Here is a 22,373-nt window from a genome sequence, read left to right as displayed (position 1 = left end):
AGGTGCCACGTGGCGAGACGCCGTTGGTCAGCAGTTGACGGCAGCCGCCGTTAGGCGATGGTGTTGCCGACGGCCAGGGCCGTCGGCATAGATGTACGACCACCGTCAGGATAGGGTCTATGCCGACGGCCTTTCTATGCCGACGGTCATCCTGGCTACGGCGACGGATATGTTGCGACGGCCCTATGCCGACGGGGGCCGTCGGCATAGGCCTGTCCAGATGGCTAGTCAGGGCTATGCCGACGGCCCTGGCCGTCGGCATAGGGTGCGATTCCGGTAGTGTCGTTCCCCAAATCCGGCAGCGAGAGGCAACCGTTGCTGCGACGCAGCCGAAGATAGGGGACAAGGAATGGGAAGGGCTGGAGCGCGGCGGGGATCCGCTTCTTGTCGCCGGTGTAGGTACGGTCGCCCGCCAATTTTGCCTCGCATCTCCTGCTTCCCCATTTTTCCATCTGTCGTGGTCGGGGTGCCCCGTCATGGGCTCGCCGGAGAGGGGTTCTAGGGTTTCCGGTGGATATCCGGCGAGTATGAGGTAGCTTTCGCCGAAGGCCGTGCCCACGACTAACTAGTCACGTCCGGCCTTGTTGTGTAGTAGAAGGGCGTGGCGGTCGGATCCATGGTGGCTGGGGTCGGAGTAAAGGGATGCAGCGTCACTAGTAGAAAAAAGACCTAATGTGAGACACATTAGTCCCGGTTTGATTTTAGCCCGGTACTAATGGTATCATTAGTGCCGGTTCGAACGGCTATACATTAATGCCGGTTCGTGTTGAACCTTTAGTACCGGTTCGTGCCACGAACCGGTACTAAAGAGGTGGTGGCAGGCTGGCGTCAGGCCGGGGCCCCACGATCACCTTTAGTACCGGTTCGTGGCACAAACCGGTACTAAAGGGCTAACCTTTAGTACCGGTTCGTGCCATGAACCAGGACTAAAGGGGTCTGACCTATAGTCCCAGCTGCAGACACAAACCGGGACTATCACTACTAGGGAAAAGCTTATACACATGATCTTACCAGCAGCGAGTTTTAAATTAAGGCGCTACTGCTACTTACTAGTAGCGCGCTATATTGACCCGCGCTACTAGTTAATATTACTCGTAGCGCGTGGATAAAAAACACACGCTACTAGTAAATATCCCCAATCGTGTTTTGTGGATATGTCATAGTAGTAGCGTGGGTTTGCTGGGCCGCGCTAGTAATAGAAACGTAGTCGTAGTGCTAGTCACAAAAAGCGCTACAACTAACACAGCCCAGCCAGCCTAGCGAGACAACCAACCTAGCCTAGCGAACAACCACCATCGCTAGCTCTCTAATTTTCTCCTCTTCCTCCCGCGAACACTCGCCGCCGCCACCAACGCCGGGCGATTCCGACTACTTCCGGCGGCCGTTGCCGGAACTGCACACCCACGAGCTCTCACGACGGTTCTTCCTTCCCTCCGATCGGCTTCCTCCAACTCCGGTGCGGTGCGATCTCCTTTCCCCTCGATTCATGCCCTCTCCTCTCCCCTTCTTTCTTCTCTCCTAACCCCCTCACTTATTTCTTCGGTTCGGTGCAGCAACCGCCCTCCTCCATGGACGAGGACGACCACGACGGCACGCACGTGGTCGAGTTCGTCGTCGCCTACTCCGGTGCGGTGCTGGACCAAGGACCTCCGCCTCAACAGATCCTAGCTTGGGTAAGCACCCCCATCCCCATGGCCGTTTCACTTTCTTCCTCTGCCCCTCTTCTCTATTCTTCCATGAATCCTCTGGTTTTAGTTAATTAGCAGCACAACCACAGCCACACAAAGGCGTAGGAGCGCTACTGCTTGTATAAAACTAAATCTCTATAATGTTTTTTGTTATGTTACCATGGCTACCAAAGAGTGTTTGTGTCTTCTGTTTCTCAATATGATATGCTCACAAGTTTGTTGATACATGCAGATTGGTGGTCTCTGACTTTACAAAAGATGTTATTGTGCATATCGGTGAAGTCAGATTCTACTTGCACAAGGTCAGTGTGCTAGTATTTTCAGCAATTTTTGCTGAGGTCAACACTAAGCATTTATATTTGCTTCTACAAATAATGGCAAGGGTGGTGGAAGTAGATATGTGTTACATCCTGCAGCTCGTAGTTCTTCAGACACAGAATGTTCAACTGTCGGCGTCTCTTTGTCATGCCATCAAGAGTAGTAACATCATCAACATTTATGCTTCACGTCTGATTGCTGTTGGGCTGTCTCTTTCCAATCTACTGGACCCTGTTTCACACACAAAATATTTTCACTGCCAAGCTGATTATCAACACCACCTTAAAATATTTGTGATGGCCTAATAGACTGCCTTCGGCAACCTAACCAAACAAATCGAAGAATCATCCATTATATTTATGTTACCATTCTTCAGACCAAAAAAAACCTTATAGCAACCATATGCCGATTTGGTGTTACCACCATCCAAATTTTGTTATTCAGATATGCAAAATTATTCATTGTTCATCGGTTGCTTAGGGGAACATGGTTACCTTGGTGAGTCATCTCTAGTGAATTAGGTGTTGAAAATGTTTTCTTATGTATGTTTCAGTGGGAAGTCCGATCATTTGCTGCTCAAAATCTGACAAATCGGAGGAGGAATGCGCGAGAAGCAATTCTATCATCAATGGCAAGGTTGGTCGTGTATTCCTATTCTTTGAGTTTTCTCTGTTTCAACCATACAATTCATCTAGCATATGGTATCGTCGTTGCAACCTTTCAATTTGGTAACTTGGAAGTAGTTTATAGTTACTGTATTGTGAGTGTGTGACCTGAAAATAAGGTAGCAAATTACTATAGATACTACTTCAAAACCATGTACTCCTACTCACTCTTTCTGTGTGTAATGTGTACTACCAACTTACTGATGTTTCTTTAATTCCCACAGTCTACAAAATTCATGCTTGCTACTGTATGTTTGTGCCCCTAGCTTGCATGCTGATGTTGTATGTGCATGGTGGTGGCCTCCTTCCTGTTGTTATTTGCTCCATATTGAGAATTGTTTTGTAAAAGATAATGAGATGGACGCAGTTAGGAGATGATGCTAGCAAGTTCAAATTCTCTTGAATGGATAGATCATAGTGCAGTTAGGAGAAGTGATGTTATGAATATGTTGTATGCAAGTTCAGTGTGTATTAGAAAAAGTTCAGCATTAAATTATATAGCAAATTCACTACACGGGGATTTGGCAAGCAGTTTTGTAAAAAAGTTTATGGCGATTTGCTATGACATGATTTTGTGTGTGTATTTTGGCAGCTCAACAAGATGAACCATACAGGCGAGGAACCTCCCAGGCGCAGCAACTCCTCCGTCCAAGTTGAGCGTTGGGGAAAGTGGTCTGGTTAGGTTGATGAAAAGCTAGGGAAAGTACCCACCTTTCAATGATAGTTGTGTGTGTATGATATGGGATGTCGTGATTTCTTTCTGTTCAGATGTTCACTATTGTATCTATGAATGCTTCAAGTGTTAAAGATGGTTCTGTGACCTGAGCTTATTTTTCATTGGACGTGTCTCTGATGGAAGCAACTGCATCTAACTTTTATTTATTTTTAATTCGCAATTACTTAGTAATAGCGTGGGAAACAACAACTCGCTACTAGTATTTAGGATAGCATTAGCGTACAGGAGAAGCGCGCTATAGCTATTAGCAGTAGCGAGCCTCCGTTAAGCGCGCTACTGCTACACTTGTGTAGCAGTAGCGCTGGTGAGCATGCGCTGCTGCTACATGTTAGCTGTAGCGCCTTATTAGTAGCGCCGGTCCTCGCGCTACTGATACACCTAAAATCCGCGCTGCTGCTAGCCTTTTCCCTAGTAGTAGTGTATAGGGCAATTTTCAAACTCTACACCCCCCCTTATCGCCATTTCAGTTTTGAAAAATTCAAAAGAAAATGATAAAAACTTCAAAAAATAAAATCCTTTGAGAGGTAGTTATATTACTACATCTACTAGTTAGGAAAATTAGAAAACTTAAATTTGGACATGTTTTGCAAAAAGTGTAGGGAAAATGTAAAACGGCTATAACTTTTGCATACAGTATCGGAAAAAAACGTATAATATATCAAAAAATTCAGCACGAAAATCTGCATCCGATTTTGACCACCTATGGCCTGTTTGCAATTTGTTAGAATCCTCAAATTCCAAATGGAGAAAAAGATAGGCTCAAATTTCAGTTTTTTTAAATTTTGGTTAAATCTGGTCAAACTATGGTCAAACTACTTATTCAAGAAGTATTAATGTTACTACATAATTATTCAAGAATATTATTGTTACTAAATAATTATTTCAATTTTTTGAATTTTGGTCAAATCTGGTCAAACTATGGTCAAAGTGTGGTGAAACTATGGTCAAACTTATTCAAGAAATATTAGTGTTATTAAATAATTACTGTTTTTTAGAATAATAGTTTCAAACTCAAACGGTGAAACGTGTGACCTAATGCTCAAGCTAAACTGCTGAGGGTTAATAGGATTTACAGCTTACATTTGTCAGGAAAACAACAAGTGCAGACTTGGAAAGTAGGGAGAATAGAACTCCGAAGTTAAGCGTGCTCAGGCTGGGGAGTGAGAGGATGGGTGACCGGTCGGGAAGTTAGACGATTTGGAATGAGTGATCCACACTTGAGAAGTTAAGAGGGGTGATTAGAGACTAAATCATCAAATAATTCAGAAAACTGAAAAAAACAATTTTTTTTCCAAAATTTTCAAAAAAACCCTTTAGTACCGGCTGGTAACACGAACCGGTACTAAAGGTCCCCCATACCACGGCGCAAGCTCACGCCACGTGGTGGGCCTTTAGTGGCGGTTTGTGCCTAGCCGGTACTAAAGGGGGGGGGGCTTTAGTCTTCACCCTTTAGTGCTGGTTGCAGAACCGACACTAAAAGCCCTTACGAACCGGTAATAAAGCTCCATTTTCTACTAGTGTGTGCAGGCTTCGCTATGGGGGCTGATTGGTCGTGAAGGAGTTGGCTGGATAGATATGTCCTTCCATGGATTAACATCCATGGATCTGTAGTTGATCTGCTAAGGGAAGGTAGAGCACTAGCCCCAGCGGCTTTTCACATGATTTTTGCTGATTTTGAGAGGTGGAATTGCTATGTGTAGTCAGTCTGTTTTTGTGTGTGCAACTAGGGCCCCGTTCCTGTGCAATTTATCATAGACACTAGCTAAATTTGTAACTCAGTTTTTGGTGTTAGTTCTGTGCAACTAGGGGTGCCTCCCTGTGCAACTAGGGTGCCTTCCTGTGCAATCTATTACATCTGGTAGCCAAATTTTGTAAGCAAACTAGGCAAAATAAATTTTGTTCTCTGCATATCAGTTTTTTGGTGTTAGTTATGTGCAACTAGGGCTTCCTTAGCAATCTATCATATCTTTGTAGCCCAATTTGTAAGCAAACTAGGCAAATAATTTTCGTTCTCTGTATATCAGTTTTTAGTGTCAGCTCTGTGCAAATTGGGGAGCCTTCCTGTGCAATCTATCATATCTTCTAGCCAAATTTGTAAGCAAACTAGGCAAATAATTTTATTTTAGTTCTGTGCAACTAGGGTCTGGGATCCTGTGCAACTAGGGATACATTACTGTGCAACCAGAGGAAATGTGCCTGGTAGTGAAACATAGGTTCATATTTTCTTTTTCTTTTATCCTATGGCCATTTATTTATGCTCTTTGTTTACCCTCTCCACAGTTTAATATTTTTTGTTCATTGTAGGGTTCTCCAAATATGACCTCTCGATGGAACTCAAAACAGGCGGCTAAGCGGAAACCACGTGGCGCTGATAATGACGGGGATGCAGAGGATGATGATGTGTCCTAGAGAGTATATATGAGCTGGCATCCTCAGACTTTTCTAGATGCACAAGAGTACCTGATTAGTTGGCATCCTTAGCATTTCTAGTTGCACAATACCATCCAACTAGTTGACATCCTCAGTCTTTTTGTAGCTGCATTGACATCTCAGCATTTTCTTCTAGAAGCCTAAAACATGAACGTGCAATTTTTTGATTGGTCATGCAAGTGCTGAATATTTCTTTTCCCAAGAGTATCTAATAAATTTTCATCCTCAAGATTCATAGTTGCACAAGTTTATTCAATTAGTTGGTATCCTCAGCATTTCTACTTGCACAAACAGTATCCAACTAATTGACATCCTCAGCCACAAGAGTAACTATTTTTTAGTCCCATCTTCACATTTTTGAGGGTTGCCCAAGAATATCTAATGATTTGGCACCCTCAGCCTTTCTAGTTGCACAGGAGTATTTAATTAGTTGGCATCCTGAGCATTTCTAGTTACACAATAGCATCTAACTAGTTGACATCCTCAGCCTTTCTAGTTGCACAAGAGTAACTATTTTAGTTGGCATCCTCTGCATTTTGTAGTTGCAGAACTAACATAATATCAAGTTGGCATCGTTAACCTTTTTTATCCAGTTTTTCTGAAGAACAACAAATATTTTGTATGCAGTGTTAACTAATTAGCTTTGTCACCTTTTGTTTGCAAAACCTCAGGTGATCACGTCGGAATGTGATCACCTTTGGCACCGTTTTCTGATGACAGGAAATAGAATTTCATCTTTTTTATGTTTCACTTTTAGTATATAGAACATCCTATAGGACATATTCCCCGTATTGCAAATTGTGTGAGACAAGACTATTTGTACACTCGTTTTTAAAACTGTTTTTGTGATTTTTCTAGTCTGGTTTCTTTGCTGCACACATTTGCAGCCAAAGTTGGCTTTGGATACAAGTTTAGTTGCACGATTATATGTTTATATTTGCACAGACAACAAATCCAGTATTTTTTAGTTTCATCTAGTCTGTCTGTTGGTTGCACACATACCGTTGCATACATTTTTTACAGGAAAAGATAAACTGAATGTAGTGTTTGTGCAAATAGAAGCCCATATTTGTGCCAACTAAACATGGATCCAAAACCATCTTTTCCTGCAATGTGTACAACCAATAGCCAAAAGACTAGAATAGATGGACTTCAGTTTGGGCTGTTTTGTTGCACATATTTGCATAAAAAGGTTGGCTTGGACCCATGCTTAGTTGCACACATTTGTTTTTGTTTTTGCAGAAACAGTGCACCCAGTCCATCTTTCTAGTTCGAGATGTTTTTTTGCACACATGTTGCAGGAAAGTTAGTTTTGAACCAATGTTTTTAGTTAATATGTGCTTCTTTTTGCACAAACAGTGCACCCAGTCCGTCTTTCTAGTCTCGTCTGTTTCTTGCACACATTTTGCAGAAAGTTGTTCTTGGATTAATGCTTAGTGTGCACATATATTTACTCTTTTATAGTTTTGGCTGTTGGTTGCACACATTGTAGAAAAAGATGGCTTGGATCCATGATTTAGTTGCACAAATATGTACTCCTTTTGCACATACAGTACATTCACTCCATGTTTCTTAGTCTGGGCTGTTTGTTGCACATTTTTTTGCAGAACTACTCCCTTGTGTCTATTTGCACACATCGAGACAGAAGTTGGTTTTGCTACCAGGTTTAGTTGCACAGAGTGATGTTTAATTACACAGACATCAGATTATTGTTGCTACTCCCTCCAAGTGAAAATCACACGTCCATGAGTAGGAAGAAAGTTGCACATTGACTATCATTTAGTTGCACATCGACTGCTAGATAGTTGCACAAAACGGGGCATAAGTTGCACACACAAAAATTCGTCAAAACATACTCATGCGGGATCTAGTTTCGAAGAGCACGTCACGAGGATTCTGACGGTGAAAACGGATCTTAATTTTGATGTTTGGTTTAAAAGTTATGGCTTTTTAAAAATTCTAAAACCCAAATTAAATACGTTCACACTTGTTCACATGGTACATATTATGGACTGAGAGGGCCTTGGACGTGTCTTTTGCTGTGCACGTGATCGGGGCTCACACGCTAAAAGTGGGCGGGGATCGGCTAGGAGTCGGGATGCCTTTCCTGGCATGTGTGAGCTGTTGTTTCCTTTTCTGGAGTGGGGGACCAAAAGTTTCCTTTTTGATCGGCTGCACGGGAAGACTAACCAGCCAACAGCCGCTCCCTAGACACGTCCTTTTTTATTTACACAACGATGTTGGTTTGTTGTTCAATATCGGATGTGATATGGTCGCCTTCAGCACATGTGATAACAGGCTAAACCCTAGAATTCGAGCAGAGAGGAGATTTATACGCCGAGATATCTTGCAGGACATTCGGGGTTTTTCATCGCTGTATATTGACTCGCATTGGCGCCTAACAAGCACGAGTTCAAACCCAACACAACACCAACCGGATTACAACTCCCTGATTCCAAAATGACCTCTATCTCGGAAGGTCTCGTATAACCTGAGTAGCATGTTATAGATCGGTGATCACCTCTTGCAAACACAAACACCTAATCTAAACTGACATGCCATGGTCAAACCAATACACACCCACCAAAGCATATTGTGATCTACTCTGACAACTTATTTATTTTTATAAAGGGTGAATTTTATTAACTCAAAGTGAAGCATCAAGTGGATACAAACACAGTGAGCACACACCCAACCTCTGCATAACTAGGATGCACACAACTAACACACAAACACACACACAAAGATAATTCACCAGCGAATAGCAGAGTCGTATAAGACCAAAGCTATGCCTAAGTGAGGAAAAAGAAAAATCCTGAAGCGGTAAAACCCGCGATCGACAAACTATATCAATTACCATATCCACACCAACTATTTCATGACACCGCAATGACAACCAGGATCTTGAACAACAACGGAGCGACACTTGTGCGCCGTCATCACCGGACCTAACCACCAATGCCAGAGTCAAGGTTTGCATCTTAAAGAACCAGTCTGAGCATATCCGAGCAATGTTTTCAACAAGGTAACGATGCAAAAACATCGTCATTGCCAAGTATAACTAACTCGGGTCAGAATTAAATTTTCATCCCGGAGCTCGAGACCGCGTACTTAAGAAGTACCACCATCGGAGTCAATCATGTGTTATCGCCACCATTTTTCCACAATCTTAACAGCTACTAGTGTCGGGCTAGAAACCGGTCGTCGCCGCTGCACAACCATATTCTCCGTTTCAAGACGTCGTCCATAGGTTGCATCTCACCACCAAAGGAAACCATCAAATCAGTAGGAAGTAACCCATGTCGATACCTTTTGATGGCCATTGCAATCCACGGCGAGGCCGCCATCGCAGGCGAAAGTGATCACAAGGGACTAACACCGACGACGGAGCACCTCACCGCCGACTGCCACCTCACCAGAGAGAGCCCTGCCGAGACGCGTCATCTTAGGGGCCGATATTGCCGGATCAAGAGCATAAAAGGCCAATATATCCGCTCGCCAAGAGCAAGAGCGCCACAACCCTTCTGGCTGCAACACCCACCTCATCTGGCTCACCGCCACCAATGATCAAGAACCAACGTCCACTGCGAGAAAACGCACACAGCCAACCCGCGTGCAACTCTGATCGAGCCTACACGGCGCCGGCCTTGCCCCATGCCGTAAGTCAAAAGCCATCCGATCGGGCTAGGCTGCCATATCAGCGACCCGAACGCTGGAGGCGGCATGGGGTCGTGAACACCGGTGACAACCTCCATAGTGTTCACGCACTGGTCGGGGCAACCATGGCCAGCTGCAAGATGAGGCAACGAAGCGAGCCAGAGAGGGCTGGGACCGGCCGGCGGCGACGCGTGCAAGGCATGGGTGTTGGCGCAAGACAATCGGGAAGGGAGGAGCACACACACGTGGGTGAGATTTTGTTGCCACCAGCCAACGCGAGGGGCTTTGCCCTGGCGACTCCGGTCGGCAGCGGCGAGGGACAGGGCAGCCTACGGGAGACTAGGCGACGCTGGCTGCGCGGCCTGCCGAGTCGCTTGCAAGGACGACGCGGGGGCAGGTGTGCGTATTTCGGATCTCGCGAACCAACTTATTATGTCAGATCTACCAAAACTTCAGGCGCCCTAAATTTTTGTTAAGAACATTAGCAAGCTAATCATTTGGGCATATGTAGTTGGACTTCATTTTCCTTATTACAGGTATTCACTAGTAGAAAACAGGGCTTTGGTCCAGGCAGGGCCAGCCCATTAATCCCGGTTCACTCACGAACCGGGACCAAAGGGGGCATCGGTCCCTGTTCGTGAGGCCAGGGGGGCGGCCGGGCCTCGTGGGGCATTGTTCCCGTTTCGTCTGGCCCCATTAATACTACTTGAGGCAGCCTTTTGAAAATATATGTAAAAAGACCCGAGTACTCATTCGAAATGTTTTTGTATTAACATTCATGTATATGTAGCTCTGATAAGTGTTGGTGTGTTTAGTTTTCCAATACCATAGCTGATGTTTTCTTTATAGATTAAGATGGAATTAAACATATCCAAAGTAGCACTTAGAATTACTCAACTCTGACAAGCTTCAATAGATTTATAACTTTATAATACTCCCTCCTTCCCAAAATAAGTGTCGCTGATTTAGTACAAAGTTGTAGAATCAACGAAACTTATTTAGCGAAACTTATTTTGGGACAGAGGGAGTACCATATGGTTGATCTTGCTTTCTTAGGATAGCATTCAGACCACCATATTTCCTCTTTGATAAGTTTGCGAGAACAATCTTCAGCCTTTTAATTTAATAAAACAAGAATATATAGTGAGTGATCAGTAACATGTTCATAATCTGAAGGATAGAAGCAATAAACTGCAGAAGAGACTATATGTTTTGAGGAGGAGTCAGACGCAAGAGCATGAGGTGTTTGCACCTGGTGGCTTTCTTCAAACAAGCTCAAGGATCATGGCATGTAAGGAATCGAGCAACGAGATGATAAACTATCAAGTATTATACTTTAGCATAACTAACTAGGTTCTTTATCTCGCAACGCCTCGCAAGCTCGCTTGAGATATGTCATGACCCAACTATTGTATCGGTTTAGTTGTGATCCATTGTCTTGGCTTACTTTTGGACTATATAATGACTCATCTGCTTTGATTATAGCACAACTAAGGTTCTTTATCTCGCACCCACTCTTGTGGCTCCCTTTGTCTATATAGTGACTCAACATTGTGTGTGTACTATGCGATGACTTACCATGCTGGTTTACTTTTGCCAAAATGCTGCTTTGCTTTTGGTATGATTGATTGCACTGCCCTTTGGCATTGCTTGGACGGATGTTATGTATTGGGCACAATTATGTTATATATAAAGGCAATGCCATACTTTTGTTGTAAATTTGATGCATTTAATACGTTTTTACACGCCTGGGGGCAATGTGTTGAGCCAGACACTGATTGCTTCCTACCGTGAGGCTTCATCAGAATAGAGGCATCTTAGGAAATATAAGAAATACATGCAGTGCTTTGTCTATGGTACTATCTGCAAAATGTCAAAAATTAACTTGGATGGCCATTAAGACTTGCTTTTGTTATGTCATGTTGCATTTCCTATGACATGCTCAAACCATTACAATTATAAGTGCTTAGTTCCTTCTTTAGAGCTACTGCAAGAGCACTTCCTATCCCGAGGGCATCGTAGTTGTCTACACTTTCTATTTTGAGGCTCCATTAGAATAGAGGCATCTTAACTGTATATTTTTTCTTGGGTCAGTTCATAGATAATGATTTGATGTATGTTAATATACTTAACCAATATTATGCTATTTTTCATATCTGCAATGTTTCGATGACTGCATTATCGGATTGGATATGACTTGTACCCGGCAGCGGTGTTGCCGGATGCGGCAAGCCGCACTTTCTACCTAGTTCATCAATATTGGGAACGGTTGGTGCCTGGGCCGGCCACATCGACATGTACCTGCCACCTTGGTGAGTTAGGCGAGCGTGCTAGCGCTTCCATGGAAACCAGAACCAGGTGACGGTTTTGGTGGTGTCTACCGTGTAGCAATTTATTAAGCACGCCTATGAAAGCACATCGGTGTACGTTCCTATGCATCCAATGCGAGCTTTTAAGTACCCCAAAGAAATGTTTTAAAATCTTACTCCATCGTCCACTGAATTTCTGCACCTGCCTTTCCATGTAGATCGCCTAGATCCCGCAAAAAAAATGTAGATCACTGTTCTTCTCATGCACGATTGACAAACAAGATCAGCAGCAGATCATTGTTCTCCGAGAGCATACGCGATCCCGAAATTAAATCCCCTGTTGCTGACAGGCACACACAGGGACCAGTTAATCATTTGATTCCAGGCTCCTGCGCCTTACTTTACACACAGCAATTCGATCGCCTCGATCTGCTTCGTGAATGGGCCGCTTGATTCCAAGATGATGGGGCGTCATTTCTGGAAAACTATGCACAAAATGGATAAAAATCATGGTCTTTGGTACATAACCGAACCGACGTGACGTGACTTGCTCCTCTAGGCCGTACGGGGATACATAGGGTCAGCCGGAAAAAAATTCTGTGAGACCAGGTCTCACGGGTTAGCAGGTGAGACCCATCCTGATGGATAACACGTGTCATTCACAAATCATAAAGCATCTACCCCACCCTCACCTGAAATCAGGGGGGAGATTAGATGTTTTGTGATTTGTGAATGCCACGTGTCATCCATCAGGGTGGGTCTCACCTGCTAACTGTGAGACCTGGTCTCATATAATTTTTTTCTGGGTTAGCCCGTTCGGATCTGAAATTAAGCTGACGAGATTTTGACCTCCGGCCAACCAACCAGCTAACCAGGTTGACATTGTCAGCCAGAAGTTACTCCCAAACTAAGCCAGGAAGGTTGACCGTGCACAGGTAGCGGTGTAATAACCCTTAAACAATTCAGCATGCAGCACAGCCCAAAAGTTGCTGATTAATAAAGTACCACATGAACAAGAAACATACAGCTTAATTTTGACGCGTATGCCGTCCAGATGTAGTCTTAAACTTTTGATAATCATGTCAACGATTTCCGGACGTAGGCAACGACGACCATATTCACGAGCCGGTGAAATGTGGGGAAGCTTTCCTCATGGTGAGAAAATTAACATTATTCGATCCACGTAAACTAAGTTCCTTCGTGCATGACAACACCATGCTAGCTAAGCTAGTGGTACAGCTTAGCCGTATATGTGATGTGCTCAATACAACAGAGACACAATTCGTTTTGGCCACGCGATCTCTGATTGATGGGCCCAAATCTGACACGATTGTAAGTTTATTAGCACTTCAACTTTGCTAGTTTAGCGAGTAATGCGGTGGCCTGGATTATTGAAGATCCTAGCTTACCTTCAGTACGTGTTGTACGCAGCAGGGGCACCCAAGAGGATCTGATGGCGCAAGCAGTAGCTAAAGAATGCCTGCTTGGATGCATTTTCCGTTTAATTTGGAGATACACCAGCATCCATGCTCATCAGTTCATAATGCGGTGCCGTGGCATTGGTTTAGTTTGTCTGCTACCGAAACTGGGATAGCTTAATGCGGTATTAGGTGCTAATTGGGTTAATTAATGGGATACTGAGTGCAGTCCATCTCATTCTCATGATGCGCCAACCAGGTCTTGGTGCTTACTATACTTCATTAATCTTAAGATGATATACCTATTCAGTCTCTTGTAGATGCATATCTCTACTACTATAATGCATCAGTTTTGAAATTGGATTTACACTCCACTCTTGATTCCCGCCAAGTAACACAAACTCACTTCTAGCCGTTGATTTCACCACATATCCCCTTATCCACCCTTCATCAGCCCTTAGCTCCACCGAATCGGACGGCTGCAATCAGTTGGATTCGTCACCACTCCCTTCCGGCGCTGTCTCCCGCGCGCTCGCGCGTTTAGAAGCTGCTGGGACCTTCCCGGTAGCTCCACGGCCCACGACGTTTGGAATAATTTAATTGAAACAGAGCCCCGCGCGCGCACTCTGCTGGAATGGAAAAGACTGCGTACCTTCAAGCTTCATCTCGATTTCAAAAGGAGAAAACAAAAAGCTTCATCCCGGGCTAGCACAAGGCTATCATCCTGCCACAACTCCATCCCCGTTGTCTCCCATTGCCCATATCTCCCCGCTCACATCTTGCTAAAATTCCATTTCCATCTGCTTGCAGAGTACCTTGACTCTTTGACGACCTTGCTATTGAGATCGTAGGCTTGGTTGTTCTGAAGTGTGCCACTCTTGCGCCCCGTCTCCGTTCATTCAGATTCGCGCGTCTTCGTCTCTTCGCTCTCTCCAGCCGCACCGTACACCGGCAAGCCCGCCATGTACAATACACATTCTCTGTGCGGACGGCCAACAGCACGGGAGGAAAGCACAGGTGAGTTGCTCCTTCTCTACGTTACAGTTTTTCTTTTTCTGTTGATGGTTATGAGTTTGGAGAATTCCTTTATGTCAGATTGCTTCCTGTCATTAGGATTAGCTGGTTATACCTTGTTTATGTGTTTGCGTTTTTGTCTAAGCCAGTGTAAGTTGCAGATTCTGTACGTAGACTACAAAAGCTACTACGTTTTGAGATAAGTGTGTCACGAAAGATGATTTGATTATTTTTCTTGATTTTTTATGACTCTGCTATTTTATTTGGGTCATTTCATTATTCCCATTTAAAATATTTATTTTGATAGAAATATGATTGACACTCATTACTGAGGGACATCAACTGCGATAATGAATTCATATTTTCTGTTTACCCATGAAAAAATGATTGTTGGCTAAAGAGCACTCTCTCTCTCTCTCTCTATCCCTCTCTCTCTCTCTCCATGCCCTGAAATGTAAATTCCAGTTCAGTACCAATCTTTTCTTGTGTGCGTCTCATTAAGCTGATGATTTTAGATCAATATCGTCACCTAACTGAACCAACCGGTGTTGTACCAACGGATTCTTCTCAACGCAAACGTTACAGTGATCGGGTTAGGTATATGCAGATGACGCCACAACAGAGAGAAGCTTATTTGAAAAGGAATCGTGAGTACAAACGAATCAAGCGAGGTGACAGTGCAATTAGTAAGACTGTGCAACCCGTAAGAGGGGAGACCAGTATGAGTACCAATGATAACACACACTTGCCAACTGAATCTTCTACGACGACAGAAGGTACTTTGTTGTGTGATGATAACTAAAATAATCATCTTCACTATACATGATTAGGTGGTGACATTAGTCTGTAATTTGTGTGCCAGGGAAAGAAGTAGCCGTGACTATGTTACAAGAACAAGAAAGCCTTCCATTTTCAGGTTCTATGACACACAGTTCAGGGGTCCATCAAAGTAGGTGTCTGACAAAAAGGAAACGAGGTTGATAAAAATATATTAATTCAGTACTAATACATTTCTGTTTACTAATATTACAGTCTAATTTATTTGTTGTAATGTCAAAAACAGTGACAACAGTCGATAGTTATGATGTGTCTGCATCTGACCAAAGCATCCTTGTTCAGCCAAACATGTGCCACCCAAAAAAGGGTACTCGGCTGAAGATCAGTCCATCTGGAATTTTTGTATCTCCTATTCCTTCGGAAGGCCAAGTTGTAATTGATGCGCAAACAAATAACACTGGATGTAAGCGACGACACGGCACTAGCTGGTATTCCCAATTGGTACCTGAACAAAAAGAAGCATATTTACAAAGAGGCCGTGAGTATAAAAGAAGAAGAAAGTCTCAAGACGTAAGTTGCAGCCATGCACAAGATACATCTGATGGGGCAATTAGTAGCAATTTACAAAATATAGTTGGATATACTCATGTCCAACTACAAGGTCATACCAGCCATCAACATGAAGATCTCATCTACCTGCCAAAGGATTATTTTCCTGCCATTCAAGGTAATCTCAGTACAAACTAGCATTTATCTATTATATTGGTCCATATAAAGCATTGTGTGACTTATATGATGATTCGACAATCAACAGATAATTAATGATGATCCAAAACACTCTGTCAGTAAGTTAATTAATGATATCTTTCCTTCACTTGGCCAGAATGGAATATCACCATCTTATATTAGTACTCGCGCCATTCTCTCCACCAAGAATGAATATGTTGATGAACTAAACGAGAAGCTTATTGATCGGTTTCCTGGGGAAGAATAAATCTACTATAGTTTTGATTCAACAGTGGATGATCCACATAACTACTACCCACCTGAATTTCTAAACTCACTCACACCTAATGGCCTGCCTCCACATGTCCTTCGACTGAAGATTAATTGTCCTTCGATTTTACTTCAGAATCTAGATCCTTTTAACGGATTGTGCAATGGAACAAGACTTATTATCAGAGCATTTCAAGAGAACGCTATTGATGCACAAATAATTGGCGGGCAACATGCTGGGAAAAGAGTATTCCTTCCACGAATTCCTCTATATCCTTCAGAATATGATGTACTCCCCTTCAAGTTTAAAAGAAAGCAATTTCCAATTCAACTCAGCTTTGCAATGACAATCAACAAACCTCAAGGTCAAACTATTCCGAATGTTGGCATCTATCTTCCAGAGCCGGTGTTCTCTCACGGTCAACTCTATGTTGCTTTATCAAGAGGGATGTCAAGACAAACAACAAGAATACTTGCAAAGCCAAATAAGGAAATTGATCCATCAGGAAAAAGCACCAAAAATATTGTCTACAAAGATATCTTGATGTAATTTACATATAGGTATTGGTGTATTAGTCATTGTTACTTCTAATACTGCAAGTTTCTTTATGTTTACAAGCATAAAAATTACACATTTCTATCCATGCTTGATTCCATGACATTGGAAACATGCAATCTTGTGCGTGTGTATGTAACTTAAGGTGTTACCTGCAAGCATAGAATTGTCTCTGTTCCTCTTGCATTTTTTTGTCCAAGTGCATCCTTGTGGTATAATATTTTTTTCCCCTTACAAATGTAATTACTGGGCAGGTTTGCAAAGCACCAAGTCCTTGGGGATGCCTGTTCTAGAAGAATGTCAAGAGCTGATCATGTCTACAATGGTGCAGTAGCAAATGGTTCTTGAAGGAAATGTCTCTGAAAATCGGGGAATGTTAGTTGTCTAGGGAAATCTGTTTTGCGAAGAAGTTTAGCCTAATCAAAACTGAAACTTTATGTTGCAATTTGTAAATATGTTGTTACTCATTAGAGTATATTTTTATGCTGCTCTGTAAAATCTGAGAAGAAAGACAAAGCTTGAGCTTTGAAGTAGATGATATATGTACACGTACCAAACACAAAGAGCACATAATTTTTCCTCTGTTTTTTCTTTTTGTTTGAAGACAAGTTTGTCAAACTATGAATTTCAGGAAACTCAAAAAAAAATAAAAATCCTTGGGTGTTCCTACATTGATGGTTTGCTATGTTAAAGGCCAACTTCAGGAAGCCCTCTATCTGGTCTTAAAAAGAATATACTCCATCCAATACGAATTAACTTTTATTCAAAAAATAAATACAAATTAACTGACGAAACTTCTATACAATGTAAGTAAGATATTGCATAGAAGTCGCGTCAATTAATTTGGATTGGAGCGAGTAACTATTTATTCCCTTCGCCCTATATTAGTTGTTGTTGATACATCCGTTGTAGCGATAACTAATATGCGACAAAGGGGGTATTTTACTTATATTGAGTGGCAAAGTTCACTTGGTGATGTTGGTGTACATTCATAAAGCTACACGTGCAAAGCACGTGCCATTTACTAGTACTATATGATTGTATGCATCTTTACTACTCCCTCTGTTAATTTTTATAAGACCTTGAAGACATTTCAGACAATGTGCAAAACAGCCCATTTTGAGTTGTCTGAAACAATTTACAAAAATGAACGGAGGGAGTATATTTCAGAAAATGGTGTTTAATAAGAATCTTTCCTAACCGTGAGACAAAACAGTAAAGAAAGCTTGCGCGAGCAAGGTCCTCAAACCATCTGATTAATGGTCCGTCTCGCGTGCTAGCATTTTCTACCCAGCTGTAACTCAAGGTATCATCGCTGCCGTTATCGTGTTCATGACCCTCACGTACATCAGAAACATAGAAAAATGGCCACACGTCTACTAGAATAATCTATAAATGTACCCTGTTAGGTCGCAAAATATTTTCGCCCTTAGCACTAACGGATGAGGCATATTTCTTAGTTGTTCGGCTTCACAGATGACAACATTTTTTCCTTGTGTTCTGAATTCTGGATAGGGTATTTCTCCAAATGCATCTCCGCGGGTGGTATGAGCATGGACGTTGTTGCCTGTTGCCTGAATATTTTCACCTGACTAGTTGCCCAAATCTTTTCTGTCTTGTGCTTTCAGCTGCAGGGTTTATCGCTGGTGATATTTTTTAGGGAAATCATTGATGGTGATTTCGGTCCATGTATTCTAAGTTCAGGTGATGCAAACCTCTGCCGCCCTGCGTATCTTTAATTATTTATACTGATAGCCACTGCATCGGATATCGGAGTAATAGGCTACAGTTGTGGTGTTGTGACATCTTCAGTGTCTTCAGAGCACCATTCTGTTTCTGACAATTTTTTTAGGTGTTCTGTCATGATGTATGCTCCGTTGATGCAGTACATGTAGGGTGTGTTTGGTTGAGTAACCAACTGTCACGGAATAGAATGGTTCCATTCTAGAGGAATGGGTCGGTTCCGTTCCTGTGTTTAGTAGGTGCAAAAAAGTAGAACGGGTTGGTTCCATTCCAGTGTTTGGTTTGGAAGAATGGAATGAAAAATTGAATAATAGAAATTCAAAAATTCGGCAGCATTTCATTTGTATTTCCAAGAAAAACAACACAATAATATATATTGACATAGAACAAAATTTTCAGCAATAATATCATAAGGTAGCAATCAGGTAGCAAGTTCATTTGGCACATCCAAAAGCAATCAGCCAATACATGTCTCTCACATACAGCCATACAGGTTCACACTCCAAATATCCTAAAGCAAACCAATGGTACTACAGCCATACAAGTCAAGTTCACATACTTGACAACCATACAACCATATCGAATTTAGAAGTTCTTCTTCACATACCTACTCACCCAAACAGATTTGTTGGTTTCGGACAGCTTCATGAAGGCTCTTGCCGTCTTGGGGTTGTCAACGAGATGGGCATAGTAGTGGGCAAGGTGCTCTTCATCAAATTCTTTCAAACTAGAGACTACATCCCAAAGGTCATCGGGTATATCATCATCATCTCTACCAGATTTCACAAGAGCTTCAGCCACAAGTTTGAAACCATCTTTGAGAATGGCACCTAGTGGATCCTCTAGAACTTTCACCACCTTGGCCTTCTTTTTTGGTGGTCCTTTGGGGTGAGAAGACTCACCAACTTGCGGTGGCGTGTTGATCTCACCATTCTCCTCATCATCAACGTTAATAGAAAGGAGATCATTTCCAGACCTTGCATTCATCCCCTTAGCCCCAGTTGTTCCAAAAATTGTTGCCATGGAATGATAGTGTTCAATTGGGTTATTCAAGAAGGGAGCATCAGGTTTGTGGGTCTACAAAAAATTTGCAAGTCATTAGCATAATGAAGGCAGAAAATGGGATGATATTGTTCATATTACAAGAAGCTTACCATACAGTGACCTGCGCATAGTGTTCGTCGCTGAGCCTAGTTGTGCAAGTATCTTCATCCCATAGAGCTCCACTTAAATTCTTCAAATTGACAACCCTGACCCAAATCTTCCTCCACTTCTTGAGATGGTTTCTAACTTGATCAGAGGTGATAGCTAGCTTGAATTGCTTGTTCAAAACAGTAGCACATTGTTTGAGGTGTGTCTCCCTGAATCCACTAGAAGTTCTCTTCCCTTTAGCAACAAGGTCAGCCAAAAAACCTAGCATAGTGTTGGTCATGGAAGTGGTCCATACCATGACCTCACTTTTCCCAGAGATCCGACTTGCAGCGGTAACTTCAACATTGTCCATTTCTGTTCAGCCATCAAAAAATTGCAAAAGAATGGATTAAAGCATCTAAATTTATAAGGTACAATCTGCCCAACCATCAAAATGTTGCAATAAAATGAATGAAATCATCACAAACACATGATTTAACCATATAAAAGATACAATCTGCCCAGCCATCAAAATGTTGCAATAAAATGAATGAAATCATCACAAACACATGATTTAAACATATAAAAGATACAATCTGCCCAGCCATCAAAATGTTGCAACAAAATGGATGAAATAATCACAAACACATGATTTAAACATATATAAGATACAATCTGCCCAGCCATCAAAATATTGCAATAAAACTGATGAAATCATCACAAATATATTGTTTGACACAATAAATACCACAACTTGTCCAACCATCAAATAAATACAAAGGTAGTTCCTTAAACATTACAAATACATAGTGCGCTGCACTCATAAATTTGCATACATGAGTTGCCTATCTTCCCACATTTGGGCGGCAATTTGTAGCCTATGGTCTACCAAGGCCCTATTGTCACTTAATTGTTGCCTTGATGTTCGAATTGGTTGGGTGGTCCATGTCACTTCCGGTATAATGAATTCATCGATCCCTTGTGATAGTGCATAATTATGAAGAACACAACAAGCTATAACAATATCGACTTGGACCGGGAAAGTGAAGAACGGTTTGGCATCATCTAAAATTTTGAAACGCCTCTTGAGAGATCCAAAAGCCCTCTCAACCGTCACCGTAGAGATGAGTGCCTAAGGTTGAATAGCTCCTTATCATTTTGGACCAGATTGTTGCCCCACTCATTCAAATGGTACCTCACGCCACGAAAAGGTGGCAAGAACCCTGGCTTAGCTCCATAACCGGCATGAACTAGGTAGTACTTTTCTAAAAAATAAAAATAAATATTGGTTATAATGGTTTCTTAAGGCAGTAACATATGGACAATTTCTATCTACGTCAACTTCTTTCTAGGTGGTACTTGTAAGCCTCTCTCACGAGTTAATGCATCAGCTAAAACGGTCGTGTTGTGTGCGGACCCTTCCCATCCAGCCAAAACGTATGTGAAGCGGAGGTCAAAATCTACTGCTGCCATCACATTTTGAGTGGTAAAGGCTTTCCTACGACGAAAAGAAGGCTCCACATCTTTGGTAACACCTGCTCGCACATGCGTACCATCGATAGCTCCAATACAGTCCTATATAGTGACCAATATTAAATGGCATATCATATAGCCTAGATAGCTAAGGAATAGTTTCTGAAATTACCTTAAAATATGGGTCAAATCGATGATTTCCTGCAATTTTTGCGGGGGTTTCCAATGATGGTGGCCTTATATAATTATTACGAAGCTCGCCTATGGCATGAAGAGCCTTTCTAAAATAGATGCTTGTTGTGCCGTATGATCTACCAAAATTGGATGAAACAACTCTATTCCGAAGGTTATGCCCAATTGTACGCAAAAACATTACCAATTGTTGCTGCACACTAAGATGTGGACTGTCTTCTAGCAAATTGTGATCCCTCAATATACCACACAAACGAAAGAATGCAATTATTTTAAACCTTAGCATGTTTTTGTATAACACATCGCTTTGCCAAATTTTTAGGTTTAGATAATCAAATCTGATTCGATCTCTTTCATGCATTGGGCCAAAGGTAATACGTGGTCTCCTCTTCCTTATTATAGCCCAAACAATGACTGCCATAGCAGCTAATGCAACAAAAACAGCTGCTCCCCTAGCCATCCTTTTTCTTTTGCTCATCTTGACCATCTACAATGATACATACTATCAATAATATGGCTACCAGTTACTTATAACCATGGATCTGACAACAATATATGGAAGAATTGAGGAAGAACATTGCACACACAGAAACGTAAATCTGTCCTGAGCATCAGCATGTATATACAGAGATGGGAATGGAACCGTACCTTGCCTACGTTGCTAGCCGCCCTGCTGGTTCGTCGGTGCAGCCTGCTAGGTCGTCGCCCTGCTGGTTCGCCGCTGCTGCCTGCTAGGTCGCCGCCGCTGCCGCCTGCTAGGTCGCTGCCGCCGCCACCGCCTGCTAGGTCGCCGCTGCTGCTAGGTCACGGCCAAGCCCTTGATGCGCGCCATCGCAAGGGGGGGATGATGGGGAGGAGAGGGAAGCCGGCGCCAGAGAGGTGCGTGAGGGGCGGCGCTGAGAGAGGAGCGGGAGCGTGGCAGATCGAGAGGGAGGGAGAGATCCGGGAGGGTGGCGGCGCTGAGGAGAGACGGGAGAGGATAGGGCTCGGGTGCGAAAGGAATGAGGCGCGTTCCTTGTCGTCCGCTCGAATCGGAGGTATGCGTCGGTTCCGCATATAGACCGAATATTCTCTTTTCTGGGACTGGTGGGTTCTAGTTCCATCTACTGACCGAACGTGAGAATGGGCTCTCAGGACGGGACGGACCCATGCCATTCCATCTGGTGGCAGCAACCGAACATACCCGTAAGTGACACTTTCCACCAACGGGGAAGACTTGTGTGACATCTCACATTAGGTGAGATCGATTTTTTTGAAAAAAAAGATACAT

The 22,373-nt window shown here is 42.8% G+C and overlaps 1 pseudogene; it reads right to left on the bottom strand.

Moving 5' to 3' along the window:
- Positions 1-18,892: 18,892 nt before the first annotated feature.
- Positions 18,893-21,590, bottom strand: LOC119360528 (annotated as a pseudogene).
- Between the last annotated feature and the right edge of the window lie 783 nt (positions 21,591-22,373).

The sequence above is a fragment of the Triticum dicoccoides genome, chromosome 2B (assembly GCF_002162155.2).
Source record: "Triticum dicoccoides isolate Atlit2015 ecotype Zavitan chromosome 2B, WEW_v2.0, whole genome shotgun sequence".
Classification (NCBI taxonomy): domain Eukaryota; kingdom Viridiplantae; phylum Streptophyta; class Magnoliopsida; order Poales; family Poaceae; genus Triticum; species Triticum dicoccoides.
The sequence above is the reverse complement of the archived record's forward strand: the minus strand, read 5'-3'. Positions and strand labels throughout refer to the sequence as shown.